This window comes from Rousettus aegyptiacus, unplaced genomic scaffold (assembly GCF_014176215.1).
Source record: "Rousettus aegyptiacus isolate mRouAeg1 unplaced genomic scaffold, mRouAeg1.p scaffold_m13_p_5, whole genome shotgun sequence".
Taxonomy (NCBI): Eukaryota; Metazoa; Chordata; class Mammalia; order Chiroptera; family Pteropodidae; genus Rousettus; species Rousettus aegyptiacus.
In genome coordinates this window covers 103,134,546-103,154,676 of record NW_023416308.1, presented here as the reverse complement: position 1 = coordinate 103,154,676, position 20,131 = coordinate 103,134,546, and the positions used below count along the sequence as shown (strand labels likewise).

At 33.9% G+C, this 20,131-nt stretch overlaps 1 pseudogene; it reads right to left on the bottom strand.

The window, feature by feature from the left end:
* Positions 1-5,608: 5,608 nt before the first annotated feature.
* On the bottom strand, positions 5,609-5,727 carry LOC118603363 (annotated as a pseudogene).
* Positions 5,728-20,131: the final 14,404 nt, after the last annotated feature.

The following is a 20,131-nucleotide window of genomic DNA, read 5'->3' as shown; positions in this document are numbered from 1 at the left end:
ACTAAAACACTCCAACCCTTATTACAACCATGATACCTAAGTTTCTTATTATCTTTCTAAAGTGTCTTTCCTCTTTAGTTGGTACTCAGTGTTGACTAAAAATTAATGTCACATTGATAAACTGAATCAGATCACATCGTGTAGTTTTCCCAAGGGCCTATAATCACTTCTTTAAAATCAATATTGAGCAGATTTTTAAAGCAGGTGTGCAAGTAGGGATTAAAAAAAAATCAGAAATTATGTAAGTATGGCATTCAAATATGTCAAGTTTCTCCACCAATGCACCTTTTTGTCACGTCTGAAAGAGATTTTTACAACATGTCTATATATTTTATAGTTTCTACCAAATAAAGTCAGAAGATAAACATTTTAAATTTCTGAGAGATGGTGAAATATGTTCTCTGCCTATTTCCCCATAGTACTTTCTCCAGCAGCATTCAATAAATATTCGTTGGACTAATTGAACATTGATATCATTATTTGATTTTTGATAAACAATTACTATGAGCTATTAAGTTTTCAGAGCATGAACCCTTATATTTAACTATATATTTCTATGTCTTTCACTGTACTTTTAGTATGCTTTGAAACATGTGCTCTATTAACACAATGATTTAAGACAAATTGGAGAAATGAAATTAGTTTGGGAATGTTCATTTGAACTTCTGAAAGTGTTCTTGGATTAAGTGATCATGCAGAGAAACCCTTAGGGTTCTCATTGTTTAACAGTTTGCCTCCTAACTTCACAGTATTTAAATAAGGAAAGGTGATTATATGTATCCACATCTATGACCCAGTTCTGGAAACCATACTCTGATACTAAAACCTACACTGACAAAATAAAGGAAGTATAAATATGACAGATGATTTGACCAAGATATTAATGACCCATTTACAGATAGTGAGAGAAGAAGTAGATCTTGTAATGATACATATTTTCTGGTGTCTGGTCCTTCAGCTTGGGCCTCTCAACACTTGCCACCAGCTTGACTTGATGACTTTTTAATGTAAGTGTGCACGTCAAACATTACCTGACCTATACCCAGTGCTGGCGTGGGGCATGTGAGCTCTGGGGCCTTGCTCACAAGAGCCTAGTGATTGGTTTAATGCTCTGTTGTCACTGTCCTGAAATTCTTAATATCTTTGACTTTGTATTCTGTAAATGAATTCCAATGGCATGATTAAACATGGTAGGAGGGGGTAGAAGAGGCATGGAGCTTGAGTTCATACACAGTCCCGCCTCACAGCAACTGTGATTTTCAGTTGCCCTTCAATCTCTGGCACCTCAGAGGCCGACAGGGCACAGTCTCGCTGCTTCCCTCCACTTACCTCAACAGTCCTACTTTTCTGTGGTCAGGGCAGAAGGAGTGCAACTCAGGGGACCTGAGTCAGAGGCCCACGTTGGGCACCTATGCTCCCAGGTAGACCCCTCTATGTCTGCTGGGGGTGATGAAAGGGGGATGACTGGTTTGCATTCCCCAGAGCCCGGCCCAGCTGGGGCTGTGCATCAGTCTGGTGACTCCTGGAAGGGTGAAGCTGGAGCTATCAGGTTCTAGCTACTACCCTCCCAGGTGACTGCAATCAAAAGTTGGGTGTCCGCGCAGATGTCAACGTCCACATTCCCCTGTATTCCCAAATCCGAGACGGTGCACCTCTGCATGGCGCTATGCATGGCGGAAAACCTCTTTTTCTTCCTCTGTCCTCCCCAAGTATAGATTGGACTGCTTAGCTCAGACCGACTAGAGGCACCCTCTGGGAAAGAGCTACTGGGTACAAAGTGTGTCATTTTGGTGATTCCACAAATGAGGCAAATGTTCTTATATTTGTATTTAACAATGAATATTATAAAAAATAATGGAAAAATTTGCTAATAATTTAAAAAAATATTTACATAGAATGATATTAAATAGCACATAAAAACACCATAAGAGAGACCAGCGAAGGAAAAAAAAAATTTTATATTTTAGTGTTTCTTACAGCATTTTTTTCTCCCCAGCTTTTTGAGCAAGGAGCCTTGCATTTTCATTATCCATTGGAGCCCACATATTATGTAACCTGCTTATCCCTAACTGTATTAGATTCTGTCTCAATGCCAGATGATAGTTATTTCTTTTTGCCTTTCTGTTCTTCTTAAAATGAATTTCTGCTATGGGTTTGCCTTTCAGACATATATTCCATATGTGCCTCCCTGTGTCAATGTCTTTCTGATGCCTCCACAGTGAACTTGCCAGCCTCCATGAACTAGAAGGTCCTTCCTGGATTGTATTCTTGGTTCTGAATTTCCCAGTAGGTACTTTCTAGCTGATAGATTGTACAGATGTATGTGCTTGGCAGGCATAGATATCACTGGAGTATGAATGGAAAGGCAGCAGGAGTTTCAGTGAGAAGTTAACTAAAAAATATGAAATGGATTACTTCAGAATGTTGTTTTCAGCATTGGTGGTGAGGACAGGAATGTTATGGAAGAAGTCAAATATTTGATTAGCAGCAGGCTTAGAGAATCTATAATGTTCTTTTCATCTCTAAATTGTATGATTTCAGAAAAGAAGGGTTATCATTGGCATAAAAAATAAATTATCTCTAATGTGTTTTTCATGATTATGGAACATCACTGAAAATTCCCCTCGAAATCTAGTCATATTATAGTAGTTCCATAATTCTAGTAGAAGCAATTTAGCAGAGCTCTCTAGACTCATCTTTCTGACACAATTTGCTGAAAGTTTCAGAGGAAGTTGAGTGTTATTCAATATTAACAGATGAGAGAAATAAATTAAGTAAAATGAAATGTCTGATTTGACCCAATCACTCATCGTACCAGTTTTTTTAGGGTTAGTACTTTGTTCCCATATTGAATGTACCTTGTGAACTTCGACAATTCATTTGATAACTCTTAGCCTGTTTCATTACCTTTAATATGACATCAATAATGCTTCATTTTGTGATTAGATGCAATAACAATAGAAAGTCCCCAGCACACCATACCAAATCAAATTTAATTCCATTTCTGTTTGGAACATTTCAGATTAATCACAGTTTCATAATGCACTACCCACATGACAGAAGCAATAAACCTCATTGAATGCCTCTGTAAATATGGGATATTTATAATATCAATTTCAAGAGAGTAATATATGTGAAAATACAATGCATTAAATAATTCATTCATTAATAATCCTTCATATTTTCTTTGATGTCTAGAATTGGATAAAATGTATATAAGGACTAAATTTTGAATTACTCACCAAAAAATGTTGTGGGCAAATTATTCCAATTATTTATAAAAATATTTATCCAGATGTATAACAGATAGTGCTTGTGTATTAGTTGATATTCAAACTTAAATTTCAAAAATAGACCAGGTGGGTATCCATTTACTTCCTCTCTAAGTCTCTTTGCCAATAAAGAAAACAAAACACAAACAAAAACCCTTGTCTTAGATTTTTTCTTTAGAGCCCATGTGAATGACTCAGAAAACTGTAGATTCAGGTCCAAATTGGCTAAGGCTTTTGGGAATTTTAATAAATTATAAAGCCATATTGTTTAATCCAAAACAGTTGGTTCTTCCACCTGCCATTATGATTGTTTAAATGCTTGTTAATTCAACTTCTTGTGTTTCACAACTTTTAATTTTTTTTTTACCTTCACAGCTACTTAGTGCAGTAACCTCCCATATGATCTTCCTATCGCTAATTGTAATTTATTTCCATTTCAAACCATCTTCTCCTCTATTGCTAAGGTCAACTTCCTATGATAATGAATTCAAATCACTGGAGGGTTGAAAGAAAATAGAAAGCAACCTTCTTTCCTTCCATGGTTTGGAACCAAGTGAAATTTAAGACAGAGAAGTGAGACTAATGGAAATATCTAAAGCCACCTATAATATGCATACACTTTTTCAAAGAATGCTGATTTAGAAATGCAGTCAAATTGGGGGGTGAGGTGGGAGGGAGATACAGAGACTATTTAGAGTTAAGAGACTATAGCTGCAATGATTCACCTGCGACAACTATTGAAAATCAAATCCTGGTTATCCATGAGGTGATATACCAGATCTCTCTATCCACCATAAAAATGTCCTGATGAAAGGATATATCTCTGTGAAGAAGTTTATATCAACTCTACCTAAAATTGTTCCATGATAGCTCAAAAAGTAATTTTGAACTTTGCAGCCCTCAAACACTTTCCCCAACATATGGTTTCATGAAGTGGCTCTGCCTCATCTATTTCTCTTGATCTCGTTTCCTATACGTTAGCCAATATTACATTCTACCACACAGGATTTCCTCTAACATATTGACACATTGTCTCCATATTTATGCCCATGTCATTGCCTTAACCTGAAAAGCTCTCTTTTGAATTATTTTGCTTGTAAAAATTGTACTCTTCCTTCAAAATTTAGAAGAGATACTGACTTTCCCAAAGTCTAGTCTCTGATCTTCTAGTTGGAACTGTTGTCCTCTTCTGCTGGTTCCTGGAGCTTTTTGCTCATTCATTTAGTGCAATATTTCTAGCCACTTAACCTTATAGAGTGGAAAAATCACAATTTGGCCAGGCTTTGAATCCTATCTCTGTTGATTATCAGCTGTGAAACCCTGAATTAGTTCACCTTTTTTGTTATTATTTTTGAATCTTTAGAATATTTATGATAATGCTTAATTCAGTGGATATTCATAAAGGCAAATATGAGGATGTAGATTGAAATCACCTTGGAGTAGTAGAGCTCTGTATATTTGTTTCATATTATCCCTATCTCATTCCAAATTTTTGGCATGTAGTAAATACATATATTTGGCATATGTGTGTATGTATGTGTTTGTGTGTATGTATGCATATATATATGTAAGTCTTTTTAAATTATAATTGTAAATTTAATATAAAGTTTTTAAAAAATTATAATTGTGGATATAACAGGAAATAATACATATGGGGGACTTGAAATGTACACCAAATGTACTTGACATAATATCAGTCCCATTTTTATAGTTAAATTCTGAGTTATCTACCAGTTAAGTGACAGAAAATATATTAGAGTTCTAATATCCCTTATAAATGCAGATAAGAAACTTTATTATATGGATTTGGGTTTAAGGAGAAGAGGTTATTCAATGGGAAAAATTAGAAGGCAGTTATTCGTTTGTGAAGGATATTGTTTTTAGTTGTTCCAGAAAAGAATATGGATATTCTGAAAACCAATAAAAAAGAGTCTTCTTATTTCAAGACATTATGGCTCTCACAAAATTGTGAGAAATACCATGATTTTTATAATATTGGAATTCTGCTTTATAGTGACAATAAAAATGTCTGACAGAAGTATTCAAGCTAGAGAAAAGCATGGGTAAAAAAAAATTAAAATGGTCTATTTTTGGATCTTAAATATCATTTGCTGATTTTAAAAAATGAAATTAATATTGCAATGTTGACTATGATAGAATGTGATACACGGTAAATATTTAAGATATACCTGGGGAAGGACATCTGGCTAACAAATGGGTCCTCTCTGATAGCCACTATCTTGATGGAGATACCATGATTTACAACCAGGTCCTACAGTCTGAAAGGCTTAGAAACAAGATTTTGCTCACACACTTAGTTTTTCTTTTCTTTTCAATGTCTACAGCACCTGGTCTTTCTAGGTGGTCTCCTATCCAAGTACTAACCAAGCCCGACCCTGCTTAGCTTCTGAGATCAGATGAGATCGGGCACGTTCAGGGTAGCATGGCCATAGGCCCACACACTCAGTTTTATATAACTTGTACTTAAGAGACTGAGACTGACAAAAACTACCCAGATGCTATAAAAAACATAACCCTGTACACTTGGTGGGGGCTCTTTTAATATTTTTTGAAGGAACTTATCTTTTCATTGTTCTAGAAGACCTGTAAACAGCCTAGCGAGTTAGATTAAATACGTAAATACGTAATAAGATTGAGAAGTTTTTCAGTTAAACATCAAATATGAGTCCTGCATGTATATTTACCGTTTTTTTTAAAAGGCCAAGCTATGCATCATTTTTATAATTAAAATTTTAATTTGAACTTAATAACTCTCATAGGCCATATGGATTTGTGAACACTATTCATTAAATCCTGAGGTATCTCAGGAGATTAGGATTTAGCAGTGTAAAACCATAGACTGAGGTCACTCTGTCCTAGTCAGTTCAGGCTGCTCTAACATAATACCATAGACTGAATGACTTAAAAACAACAGGAATTTATTTCTTAACAGTTCTGGAGACAGAAATACAAAATCAAGGCACCAGCAGACTTGGTATCTAATGAGAACCCACTTCCTCATTTATAGAAGGTAATCTTTTCATAGCGTCCTCACAGGGAGAAAAGGGTGAGGGAGCTCTCTGTGGTCTGTTTTATAAGAACACTAATTCCATCCATGACCTAATTACCTACAAAAGGCCCCCTATGCTAATACCGTAACACTGCAGGTTAAGATTTCAACATAAGAATTGGAGGGGATGCACAACATTCAGTTGATACTACCATCCTTCCTGTGATAGGTGAAACTAAGGCCTTCAAAGTTAACTCCTGAAATACGTTGAGATTTCTGTGACAATTCCACGATAGTATAAAATGTCAGCTCCTGAACTTCCTAATGATAAGTAAAATTATTTGATGACAACAACTTGGCATTAGCTATCTAGTTTATATTCAAAATAGGCATCACCTATGTAGTCCTAATAAATACTTCTAATAAATTTACACTTTTAATATATTTCTTTCTCCCTACTATTTTATAAAAAAAACTTTTATTTTTACACGCTATAGGCTATTTCTTACAAAAGTAGGCATTTGCCCATGGAAATGGATAATTGAGAATGGAATTGCTATTTATTTGCTATGTATGCAGGATAACTACGAAATCACAGCTTGGTACTCTGCTGATGAGAAAGTTATGCTTAAAAAAATTCTCAATGTTAGTTTTAAAGGAGTAATCAGTTACAAAGTGACATTCAGATGCTTTGAAATGACTTTTTTTTTCTTAGAGTAATTGTAATATGACAACCAGGAATCATGGATCAGAATCAATAGTTTCACCATAAATCTTCTTGATTCCTAATGTACCACTGTTAACAACGGCTTCCACGTCTCTGGCTTTTCCTCTATTCCAATTTCTACCCCACTGGTTTACTGTGACTTTTCCTCATTAACTCTTTGCCACTTAGAACAGTATTTTTGGCTACAGGAAAGCAAAAGGGAGTTGGAAAGAAGCAAAGGGAGGTACTATAGAGTTGAAAAACTGAGACAAAACCTTTGACTAGTTTCATGTAACCTCCTCCAGAGGTGAGTTTGGCATTAAAGCTTGGCCAGGAGAATAGGTTCTAATACACTGTTCATGATTCATTCTACACAAGTCTTCATTTGTGACTCTGGGGCAGATTACCCAGTGTGAAAGGGTAGCCTCTATCCTCCATGTTTGCTCCCATTCTATATCATGAAACAGCAGATTTTTTTGCTAAGTACCCTCACATGACTATATATTGTAAATTATTCACTTAGGTAACATTTCTTGAGGATAGGCAAAACATTCTATACTATTTACGACAGTAAATTTCATATAAAAAGTGAATATTATAGAATAGTGATTAAAGACAGTGATTGAGAACAGTTTTCTGATTTCAAATCTTGCCTCGGCCGTTTACCATTGCCTAAACTTCAGCAAAAGCTGAATGCATTGTAGAATGAGATAATACTGTGGTGTCTATCTCCAGGGTAATATCGTGTAAGTTTAGAACACACATAAAGCCTTTAGCAAAATGCCAGGTAAATACTTCAAGTACTCAATGTATTCTGTTATTATTAGGTATTATAACTCACAGCAAACACGATAAAACTTTTCAACTAACTGAATTTACTTGAAACATATTTTCTTAGATTGTCTACTAACGTCTAGTGTTACACAAAGTTAATCACCATAGTGTTTAAGGTGTACTTGTCAGCAATGTTGAGAAGTTTATACTTTTACTTTCAAAAGCACAATTTCTATTAGTTTCTTAAACTCTTCTTGATTCCAATGTTCAAAACTAGCCCTAATTTTGTCAATGGATAGTCAATTTTTCTCCCACATACTCAAATCAATTATTTGAATAATGGGTACCAAGCTACATAAGAGCAATGAATTAAAACTTTCTGTTGCCAAGTGATGGTTGTTGTTGTCAATGCAACACCAACAGGAATTTCCCATTTGGGATACAGTAATGAAGAAAACTTTATTCAGTGCAAAATAGCTCAATTGTGATACAGCATGGCTGTGGAACAGCTCAATAGTGTTACAGTTCAGTTATAAAGGACCATAGTTGCAGGTGGCCCAGGGACCAGGTGGCCCTGGGGCTAGTCCTCTCTCAGCTAGACAGCTCTGCCTGGCTCTGTTCTTCTGCACTCTGGAACAGCGAGACATTTTGGGTTTCATCTTCGGTGTTTCAGCTTTAGCTCCAGCCGGGGAACATAGTCTTCAGTCTTCAGTTGGGTGAAAAGAGAACTTATGCTCCCCAAGCCAGAGTAGAGCTGGCTTATCTAGACAGAAGTCCCCACCCTGGTCCCTGATTGGTCCATCCTTATGCAAATGAATACTCCAAATCCTCATAGTTTGATTAGTCCATGAGGCACTGTCCTGACTGGGCAGAATAGAGCTGCTTTAATTGGTTAGTGACAATGATGATGAGCATATAGCTGCATAGCTCCAATTGGACAGGTAAAGCCTCAGTCCTATTGGTTGAACTACAATTTCGCAAACTCCTTTGTAATGGCTGGCTCAAATATTGGGATCATAGTGCAGGTAAGCAGTTCAGTACAGGTTTCTCACTGCAGTGTGATTTGCATGAGAGGCCCATGTGTAGAAATGGCTGTTAGGCTCTGTTTCTTAAATTTGAGCCCACTGGGATCTCTTCTGGGATCTCTTCTTGGTAGGTATCTTCATTCTCAGCGTCTGCACTATTTATTGGCTTTTAAAGTAAAATGATTAGTTGTACTAGGGCCAGACTTTTAAATAGCCAAGTATGTAAGCATTCTACATCTAATGATTTCACTGTTCTTAAAACCTAATTACACCAAATGATTTAAGGCTATTTACTTAAATATTGATCTGCTTTGGCTTATTTCATGTCATAACAATATTCTCCAAATATCTTATATGCATTAGAAAAATCTATATATTAAGAAACAAAACTATGGCATAATTTTTATAATGGCTGACTTTTTCATTTTAGACTATAACCATTATAATTTGACTGTACGACTTTTATTGACTTTCTTCCCAACACATATCTAATGCCAAAACAAAGTGGACTTTGGGAATGTGCATCTAATTAAACAGGCACAAGTATGCCTTAAAAAAAAAAATTAGAAGTTGTGCAGATAGCTGTTGCCAAATGTTTTCAAAAGAGTGAGGAAAAATTAAAAGGATAAAAGTTTAAATTCTAAATAAATCTTATACCACTGCCATTGAAATATTGACAGATAAGCACTGTGCTTCTACCCTTGGTATGTCTTAATTCTATGGTGACATTTTTAAAGACTAAATACACTGTGTAAAAAAGTCTATAATTTTAGTAGTTAAGGTGATGTTTTTTATTGTAAATTTATACTTTATTGACTTTATGTTCACTTTTTACTTGAAACTGAAAACTTCCTTTGCCTAAGATTAAAAAAAAAAGTCTAAGTAGTAAAGATAGAAAAGTCTTTGAATACCTGTGACATGTGTACGCAACTGCAATTTTAGAGAAAGAATCATTCTCCTGATAGCTGGTTTATTTATATACCACCACATGGCTGTCTTCCCTCTGTGTTCATCTGTATTTTCAAATGGTGATCTTTGCTATGCATGTGTTTGTCTCTCTGTCTCTTCTCTTATAAGGAATTAGTCTTATTGGATTAAAGACCCACTTACTCTATTATGATATCACCTTATCTCGATTATATCAACAAGGACCCAATTTCCAAATAAGTTCACATTCACAGGTTTACCAGTGGTTAAGACTTTTAAGGGAACTCAATTTGACCCACACAAGGGGAAAGTGAAAAACTTCATCTCCACCATCAGTGAGCAATACTTCATGATGATAAAAGTGAAGCATCCAATAAATGATCACAAACAATAGATAACACATTCAAACCTAGATGCTAGACCATACATGGGAATGGAAAGGGCAGTGTTTAAAAAAATAAAAACTTATTATGAGACTCTAAAACCCCTTGATCTAAATGATTTTGAACCGGAATGTCTTTGGTATTTGGAGAGAGTAATTATTTAGCCATATCACCACATGGAATCCCATCTGTCCTGCTAATCTCAAGCTTTGTTAAGGTGGTCTTCAAGAAGAGTACTCAAAAAGCTGTGAAACATATTCAGATAGTATCTTAACATCTGAGAAATAAAAAGACAAGTGACTGGCTGGCTGGCTACTCCAGTGGTGAAGCAAAGGGAATAGTACTGCTTCAAGGAGCAACTTGTTAGAAAAGAGGATGCAGTTGTGTTTTTCACAGAGAAAAGGTGTATCCACATGAGAGTCAGGATTGTTGTAGAAACATCTTAAATCTTCTCAAGAAGGACTTTGGATCGGCAAATAAGACTAAGCAGGTATCAAGGAAATCCTTCGAGTTGAGGAAGAGGTCATGATAAGCTGAGATAGAGATTCATTTACCCTAATAATTTGGGAGGTTAGATCCAAAACCATTAGGAAGCTTACAAACAAATCATGAAAGAATTCACAGGATAAAAATGAGCTTTAAATATCCAGAGAGCAGTGAGGCAAAGCTAGTTTTTCACAAAGAATGATGATATCGTTAAGTTCTTCTGCCTTACCCACCCTGACTTAATCTGTTCAGACTAGTATAATGGACCAAGACAGACTGTGCAGCATATAAACAATAGAAATTCATTCCTTGAAATTCTAGAGGCTGGGAAAGCCAAGGTCAAGGGGCCAGCAGTTGCCTTCTGGTGATGGCCCTCCTCCTGACTCATAGCTACAGCGTTCTTACTGCGCTCTCAGATGGCAGAGGGGGTTAGGGGAGCTCTGTGGTCTCTCATTTATTAATGCCATTCTTGAGAATTCCACCCTCATGAACTAATCACCCCCAAAGCCCACCCCCTCCCAATATCATACATTGGGCATTAGGATTTCAACACATGGATTTTGGGGCATACAAACACTTAGGCCATAGCACCCCCCTAAACACATCTCCAAATTTTGAATGAATCATGAACTGCAGTGAGCTAGGCAGCTTCCCATATGTCTGAGTTGAGGGAGAGTGAAAAGGAAAGTTTGAAAATTTATTATGTGGAACTGAATTTGGTAATTACTGGTATGAGGCATTATTACATAAATACGGCAAAAAAAGTTGAGTGGGATTTTCTGAGTTCATGGCTAGGGTCAAGGGAAGAGCCAGCCCCACAAAATGGATTTTAAAGAATAATGGAAAATAAAAATAAAGATGCTTAGAAATACTCCTAGATGTTTTACCTGTTTAATAGAATGATTTCAATAGTATATATTATTTTCTGTAGAACCAAGATAGAAAAGATTCCTTGCTTTGGTTTTGTGAACAAGTAACAGGGAGAATCCCCAGAGCCACTAAGAAAGATTGGGGAATTCACCCCATTTGTAACTTTCATCATATTGACTACTGTGAAACTAAATATTGCCTTCTGGTAGCCAGGCTAAAAAGGGTCTTCTGACTTTTTAAACATTTTAAACTTTAGTACCCTTTTGATTGATTTGTGTTTTAGAGATATTTTTTCATAGCAATGATCTATATGAGGTACCTCTTACATTGATCTTGGACTACAAAAATATTAAAAACATTAGAAGTACACAGATATTTTGCATATTACCACTAATATAAATAGTTAATGTACGAAGGCAAATATTTTTTAATCAATTTGTGGACTATCTCTTGAAAACGAAACTTATCCTTATAAATTCATTTCTTTCTTGAGACGTCGATGTTCTGACTTAGTGTGATGAACAGAGCTAAAATCTAAAACACTCTATAAGGCTTATTATTGATATATTAATTTCCACTGAAATGATTTTTACAAATGCTTAGGCAAAAAACACAAACAGAAATATTTACTAAAAATTTAAGAATTCTTTTAACAAACTTTAAAGAAAAACTTGTCATCTAAATCATTTCTCTTTTTGTTAAGAGAATATAAATTAGATTTAAACTACATAAATAATTTATTTATAATGTCATAATTATGTGACAATATACCTAATTATATCAAAATTAGTGAAGAAATTCACATAAGTTCATAAAGCTAGGAAATGAAGTTTTATAGTTATGATTCATACGTATTTCTATTTTAAAGCCCTAAAAGAGGATTGCTTATTTTTGCTATTATTTTTTTAATTGGTCAAATGCAACCTGACAAAAGATATTATAATGAAATAAACTTGACTTCCTTCTTGTGAAAAAGTATTTTAGGTAAAAGAAGTATGGCTATTAGAAATATGTGAATGTACAGACATATACTCTATGTCTTTTTTGATAATAAAAATCTCAATACTTCATCTAGAGGAAAAAAATCAACTGCAAAAATGTACTATTGTTGCTGCTATTGTGGCAAATGTTCCCATCAACCTAACTTTTAAACTTTTCACATAATCCACATTCACAAAGATTTAGAGAAAAGTAGAATTCATCTTTAGTTCTCTTTGATCCTAACCTTACTTTTTCTCATTTGCCTCCAGACCTTGATTGGAAAATAGACTTCAGCGGTTTGAGTAATCAATAATATGTGTGGAGATCAGGGCAAAGTTCAAATGACCTTTTTCATTGATTGTGGTTGCTGCGTATTCCATGGCTATTAATTTAACAAGATTTCTCATAGGAAAGGATACAATTTAGAAAACAAATGTGTAAATTATTTAATTGTCTCTATTTTTCTTTTGATTGTGATAGATATGCCAAATATAAATAAATACATAAATTAATTTTTTTATAAAATTTAATTCAGGGACCTTAAGCTTTCAATAAGATAATGAAAGCTATCTTCTTGTGTCTCTGACATCTTGTGAATTTAACAATTTTACAAAGTCCCTAAATGTCATTTTGTGTACTCTGAGACTATATTCTATTTAGAGGTAGAACAAAATAATTGCCATATATTTAAAAATGATAATAATAATGAGTGTACATGTATTCAACACTTACTCTTTGATTATCCCCTATTTATACAACTAAGAAAGATCCCATATAGGGACATGGATATGGTATGTGTAACTCTATGTTTATCAGTCAAAGAATAAACAAAATAAACATTGGGTTTTAGGCTGAGACTGATTGTGAAAAATGACTGTAGTGCATGTGTAAGTTCAAAATAAGAAGTTTAAGCTCATGTGATATCCCATATTCAAAGGACATAAAAAGCTAGAAAAATGCCTCTGTATTATTATGTAGTGTGATACATTGGGCAATAGAGCATAAAAATTTATTTTCCCAAATAAAATACATGGATAGATAGAAACCTGGCCTATTAGTAGATAAATAATATATATAATTACAGAATTACACATTATTATAAACACAGGTAGTATAATAATTAAATAACTAAGAAAAAGAAAATAACTAAATGCATAACTACATGCATCTCCCAGGAAAAAAAATTTTAAATGTTATAGCTACATATTTTTTCAGTTGGGGCAAGGAAAACATAACAGAACCAGTAAAACTGGCACTCCCTTTATCTGGTGTAAAGCTGGGAGTGATGTAATTTTACAGGTTGAAAATACCTGACTCATTTATATAAGATCTGACAATCATTAAAAACTAATGTTTATGAATCATGATTATGAAATCTTAACATCAGGTCTATTTTCTCTTTTGTAGATGGTTTTTTCCTCAAAACTTTTGCCAGACATTCATATTATTTTAAAATAAGTACAGTGAGGAATAACACAACTTTGAGACATGTAATTTCTGGAAGAACTATTTGTTAGAGTGTTTTATCATTAGCTTCCTTTCCACTCCATTTACTATTTATTCTATTCTGGTAGATATGCTATGAGGTAAGGCTGCAGATTGAAATAAATAAGGCCCACAAAAGCCTTAAAAAGGTTCTGCCACCTCCCATCACTGGCAAAAGATGGGTTCTTCTCTAAGTATGAGAGAATGATAAATACATTAATTAAGTGCCTGATAGAAAGTTCTGGTTGGTTGTGTGTTATTTCTCTGTTTAAAGGAGAATAATGTGTGACATCTAAATTATCTTGAGCTATCAATAAAATATATATATATTTTAGGCATAGTAACCTTGAATGACTTCTGCTATTAGAGCTTTCTAAGAATCATTTTATTAAGTCACTTTTCATTCATCAAAGGAAGAGGGAATGGTATGGTAGAAAAAGCAACAAGTTGAACCTCATGGATTTGGGGTTCATGCCCCAGATCTGCTATTTAATAATATCTCCATTTGTTCCTCTGTGAAACAAGGAAGTTTAACTATTTCAAGAGACCTTAGCTTGGAGTTCATGGCCTATGAATAGTCTTTAAGAAATCTGTGATAATCATGAAACTTTATGTATGCTCTCTTTTATAAAGAGTATCCATAGCTTGAGAACCATTATTAAAAGATTTTTGACCAAAAAGACTGCAGGAATAGGTGAATTTGTGACTTCCTAACTGTTTCATGTTATATAAGTCATTATATATTGCAGTAGTCCCCAAACCCTGGGCCACGCACTGGTACCAGTCCTTTGGCCTGTTAGGAACCCGGCAACACAGCTGGAGGTGAGTGATGGGCGAGCGAGCAAAGTGCTCCCCAGCATTAGCATCACCATCTCAGCTCCACCTCAGATTATCGGGCATGGGATTCTCAGAGGAGCACTGGTCCCTGGTGCCAAAAATGTTGGGCACCTCTGAATATAGGATTCGAGCAATAATATATTTTTAGTGAATACCATGTTATAGGAAGTATGCTCATCTGTGTTACATCTATGAATAAAGATATGCGGGATAAGCCGGTGCAGTGGAACATTTTAATCTTGATTTTTTAAAAGTATTTTCTTTTTTGAGCTAATTTCTTCTATAGCTAGCAGTAGATGCACATTTAAACCTAAAATGGTATCCTGAATATACATAGATATGACTGTACCTATGAGCATCTATTTATATTGTTTGGTGCACATGATCTAAGGGTCCTGTGAGTAGGCGGATTATGTATTTACCCTTGGGAATAGCTAAGGGGAGGAGGTATGAATAGATCTGCTTGTGTCCTCATCAGCCTTAAGAAATTTTTGTGTGCTTTTAATATATGTGCTCATTTGTTCAAGGAAAGAGGAAAGAGTTAAAGCAGAGGGCCCCACAATACAATTAGTGAGAAATAGAAACTGAATTGCTGATTGCTGCCGTTTAGAAATTTACAAACTAGGCTCACACAGAAGGAACATAAAGCGTGGATGAACACGCTACCTCAAAATATTCACCTTCGGCAAAAGGATTATTTTGAGCTACAGACACTTGAAAAACTGCATGTGGAAGAAGGGTACTCTGACCTTCCCTTTTCTTCATAAAAGCGAGAGATAAAACTCCCATGTGAACACTGTTTTCTCTATACCAGGAGGAAAGAAACATTCTTATCACAATAGACAGGGAATCAAAGCCAAGAGAAACCTGAATAAGCAGACCCTGTTAAAAATAACTCCTATCTTCCTTTAGTCTCCCCATCTATTTTAGTTACTTTTCCATAATTACTTCTCTTTGTTCATCCTAGTATATAATCATTTGGCTCTAGCTACTTTAGATCTTCATTTTTCTTTGGGGTCTCCCATGTACATGTAAAATTCTACATGTTTTTCTGCTGTTAATCTGTCTTATGATGATTTAATTCTCAGGCTCAGAGGGAGATCATAAGAGTGTAGAGGTAAACAAGTAAAATTTATGTCACTATTCTTAATGAGGCTTGATGTATAGTTATCAGATGCTGAAAAGTAGAGTATCTAGGGTTGCATATTTGTAGTCTTTTCTGTCCTCTAAGATCTACTTCAATATCGACTAAACTTGATCCTCCCCGAGTTTGATAAAATTAGGTAATAAAATGATGAGAGAATAATTCATTTTACCCTCCTAAATTTTCCATTTGATAGGTGTAACTTTTTTAACTTCAAGCATTTCAAGAGGAAATGATGCTTTAGGAACCAGGCCTAAAAAAGATAGATAAACTCAGAAGTACACTTTCCTGTTGTTAAAAAGAAAGCAGTTTAAAGTAATTTAAGCTTGATGCTGGGAGATTAACTTCTGAACAAAGGACTTTCAGCCTTCAGGCATGTGTTTGATAAGGAAAATTCAAAAGGAGAGGTCACAGTGAATTCAAGACTTATTCCTCCTAGGTGCTATTACATGCTAGGTGATGGGAATTTAAATATGAATAAGACTGGTGCTCAAAGTGACCATGAGAAAAAAAATGACCAGACAGAAGTAGCACCATAAAAAGTCCTGTTCTCACCAGGCACAGTCTAGAAAGCTAAAATTATTCTACTGTCCCATCATGCATCTAAATTCTTATTTTCTCCTGCTCTATTTTCAGCTTGTTGAGCATGAGAAAAGAGAACCACTGAATGAATTCTCACTATAATTTTTTCGTCTCTCTTATTTTCAAGCAAAATAAATAAACCTTGTCTGTGTATGCCATTAGTATTTCAAATGTCCCTCACTCTGTGGAAATTATGTTAATTTTTGTATCACCCCCTATTGCCCTCCTAAAATCTCTTGTTAGTTTTATTTATACATTCAGAGCAATGCCATTGTAGGCTTTCTATAAAAGTTTCCTGCATAATTTAATTAAGAAGTCTACCAGAAAGCAGGGATGACTGACGATTGTTAAACACGTTGTTCTTCTAGTAGCCATTTGCTGAGGAAGAGGTCCTTAATAGCAATAAAATTAGGCCAGAGCAAAGACAGTTTAATATCCAGATATTTTAGTAATGAGCAAGCTGTGGGAAGAGAGTCTTTCTAGTTCCCTTGAAGACAAATACAATATAAAATGAGAAATAATTTATTAATGTGACTTGATGTTTTTATTTTATAAATGATTTTTAGTGTCTTTTAAGGACTCCCCCTTGCAGGCATAGCCAGAGCTGGCCTTGCATCCTTAGGCCAGGTGATTGGCTTATCAAACCTCTTTTGGTGAAATCAATGACCATTATCAATGAAGAGATCTTTGCTGCAAGAATAACTTCATTTATTATTATTATTATTATTAATTATTATTTATTCCATTTAATGTCTTAGACAATTCAAGAAAAAACAAATATTTTGTACACAGCTGTCAGCACTGCTATATATTCATCAAATCTTTCAAGCTCCATGCTGGGCTGGTTCTTAGAACCATTATGAGTCATATATCCTGTACTTGGTCAATTTGTTTTAGGCAGGAAACATCACTATTGTTAAGAAACATAATTATCAACAAAAAGTATTTTGGGTTACATGATCAAAGTACTTTATGACAGCATTCCATCGATTTATGTTCTGTCTGTAGGTGACAGAACAAAAGTTCTGACAACAAATTACCTATCAACTACTCAAGTTAGAAAAAGAGAAAATTGATATTGCTCCTCTAGTCCCCAACCAATTCGACAATTTCTGCCTCATCTCTCGCAATCCTTATAATTTATGTGCAAACCATGCCCCCGAAACTTATTGGTGTACACTCTCTACCTATCCTTCTGAAATCCCTCTTAAATAAGAAATAGAGCTATTAGGCAGTATACTAAATATATTTTCAATAGCATAAGTGTTGAATTAACAAAAAAAGAAAAAAAGAAAATTTAGTAACTATCCATATACAGCAGAGTTCATTAAATCTAATTTTAGTTTTTGAGTTCTTTTATCTTTCTTGAACATTTTTAATTATGCATATGTATTGATAATTTACATTTACTTGTGTGTTATTCCAAAGAACAGAAAGGAAATGCACTTTTTAAAAAACAAATAAACCTCATTTTATCTGTCTATTACTTTGGGTTCATTATAATCTTTATAAACCTACGAATTATTATGAGGTCTGTAGTAAACTTATTTTTTCCGTATCTTAAAACATTTTAATATTTCATCAATTTATTTGATTATTTATCAACTCTTTCTGACTAAGTCAGAAAAGATAAAACAAGCAAATACCAGATTTATAGAACTGTCCAAAATGATGATAAAATAATGAAATACATAATCACTATTATATCATTTTTTTAGTTTCCTTATTATACTATTCAAATATTACATCGTCTTTCAATTAATTTTTTTTCCTTTTAAACTTTTCTTGTACTAAATTCTTTTTTTTAGCATTTCATTTTATTATTAGTTTCAAGAATACAGTACATTGGTTAGACATTCATATAGTTAATGAAATGATCCTCCAATTACTCTATCACTCCTCTGGCTCATGTACAAAATTCTTGTTCAGAATTTGTTATTGCTTATCCATAATAGCAAGCAAAATAAAGTTGACAGAGGACATATTTTACAATTATGAGACAAATTAGGAAGGAGTAGAAAGAGAGTAGTGCTCTAGATTCTAATGATCATGGTGAAATTGATCATATTACTGAAATTTCAGGCTGTATCTCTTCAGATTATGATGTCGTAGCTTAACTTTTTCAAATACAAGAATCAATAAGTGAATAATATTAGTAACGACAAAAAAGGAATATGAAATTCTTATCTACTTAGTCTTTCAACTGGGCACATTTCTTTATTTATTTTGGTACGAGAAATTATTTTGCTAAAAAGTAGTTTGATATTATTTTATCTTGTTAAAATATTTTCACCAAAATCGTCTTGATATATTCTTAAGTGGAAAAATGCTTTAGATGGGTATACATTTATATGTGATTAAAGAAAAATACATGATGTATAAATAAAAATAAAAATCTTTTCTAATTATAACTCAAAGATAGCTATCTTTTCTTCAACAAAAGTGTGAGCTGTCAAAAGTTTTAAATGTGTTGCATTTTAACAATACAAGGTTCATGCATGACAGCTTATGAGCAGTTAATTGCAGACAAAAACTATTTCTCATTTAGGGCTACATAGCATTAACCAGAAATATATAGAATAATTAATATGTTCATATTCTTATTAAAATTTCACCTAGGATTATTTTTTGAAATCCCTTCTAGTCATCTGTATATTCTTTTCAAAATGACTCAAACATATAGAAACAATTGTAAGGGTCTGTTACTCCCACATGGTAAATGGTAACAACTATTGTTCTCTGTATAAAAAGGGTTAATCAAGCATGAGTATAATATATCACCTGTCCCCTTAAGACAGGAAATCAGAACTGGAAAGAAGAAAAAACCATTTCCTTTGCAGAAAGCCTTCTGTAGGGAGTGACCTTAAAGGTTAAGTATACTTGGGAACATGAAAATTAAGCCATTCCAGGAAAAGAAATATCCCCGCAGGCTGAGAAGCATAACAATATAAAAACACAAAAGGTATGTATAAGGCTTAACAGGCATTCAATTGGTCTGAGAAAATTTCAAAGGAAACCACATTGTGTGCACTCATATTTATAAAGTCTATTTAGTTTACTAACAAAATTTCAGTTTGGTGAAGTTAAGTCATGGGGATTGTTTATAAATCAACGGTGAATCTTTTCCAATCTATTTAGGGAATCATCGTAAAATAGAACCAACCATTGAGTTCCTTGAGTGAAAAAAAAAAAAGATGAGTTATTTGTGAAAAAAAAAAATATTGAACAGTCTGGAGAAAGACTAAAGTTGTGACAGAGAATTATTTGTCAAAATGGAGAGCTCTTTAAAAAGCTGAGACTGCAGGCTTTTATATGAAATGACTATGAATGAGAACCCAGTATTCTCAGTTGACAATGAAAAATTGTAACTGAATTTGAAATTTGTACTATTCTATTAGTATCTATTGTGCTATAATGTTGATAATAGTGGTACTTTCGCTTTAATTTATCATTGATAATCTAAGTAAAGGGTTTTATACTTATTATTGTCATTCCAATTATTGACATTTTAAGATATTTAAATTATTCAAATTCTGTCTTACTTTTTATTTTGTTTACATTATAATTATGCCTATCATTAGACACAAAACATAATTACCTTACCTAAACTACAGTGAATCATCATTTTGACAAAAGATAATTAAATTCA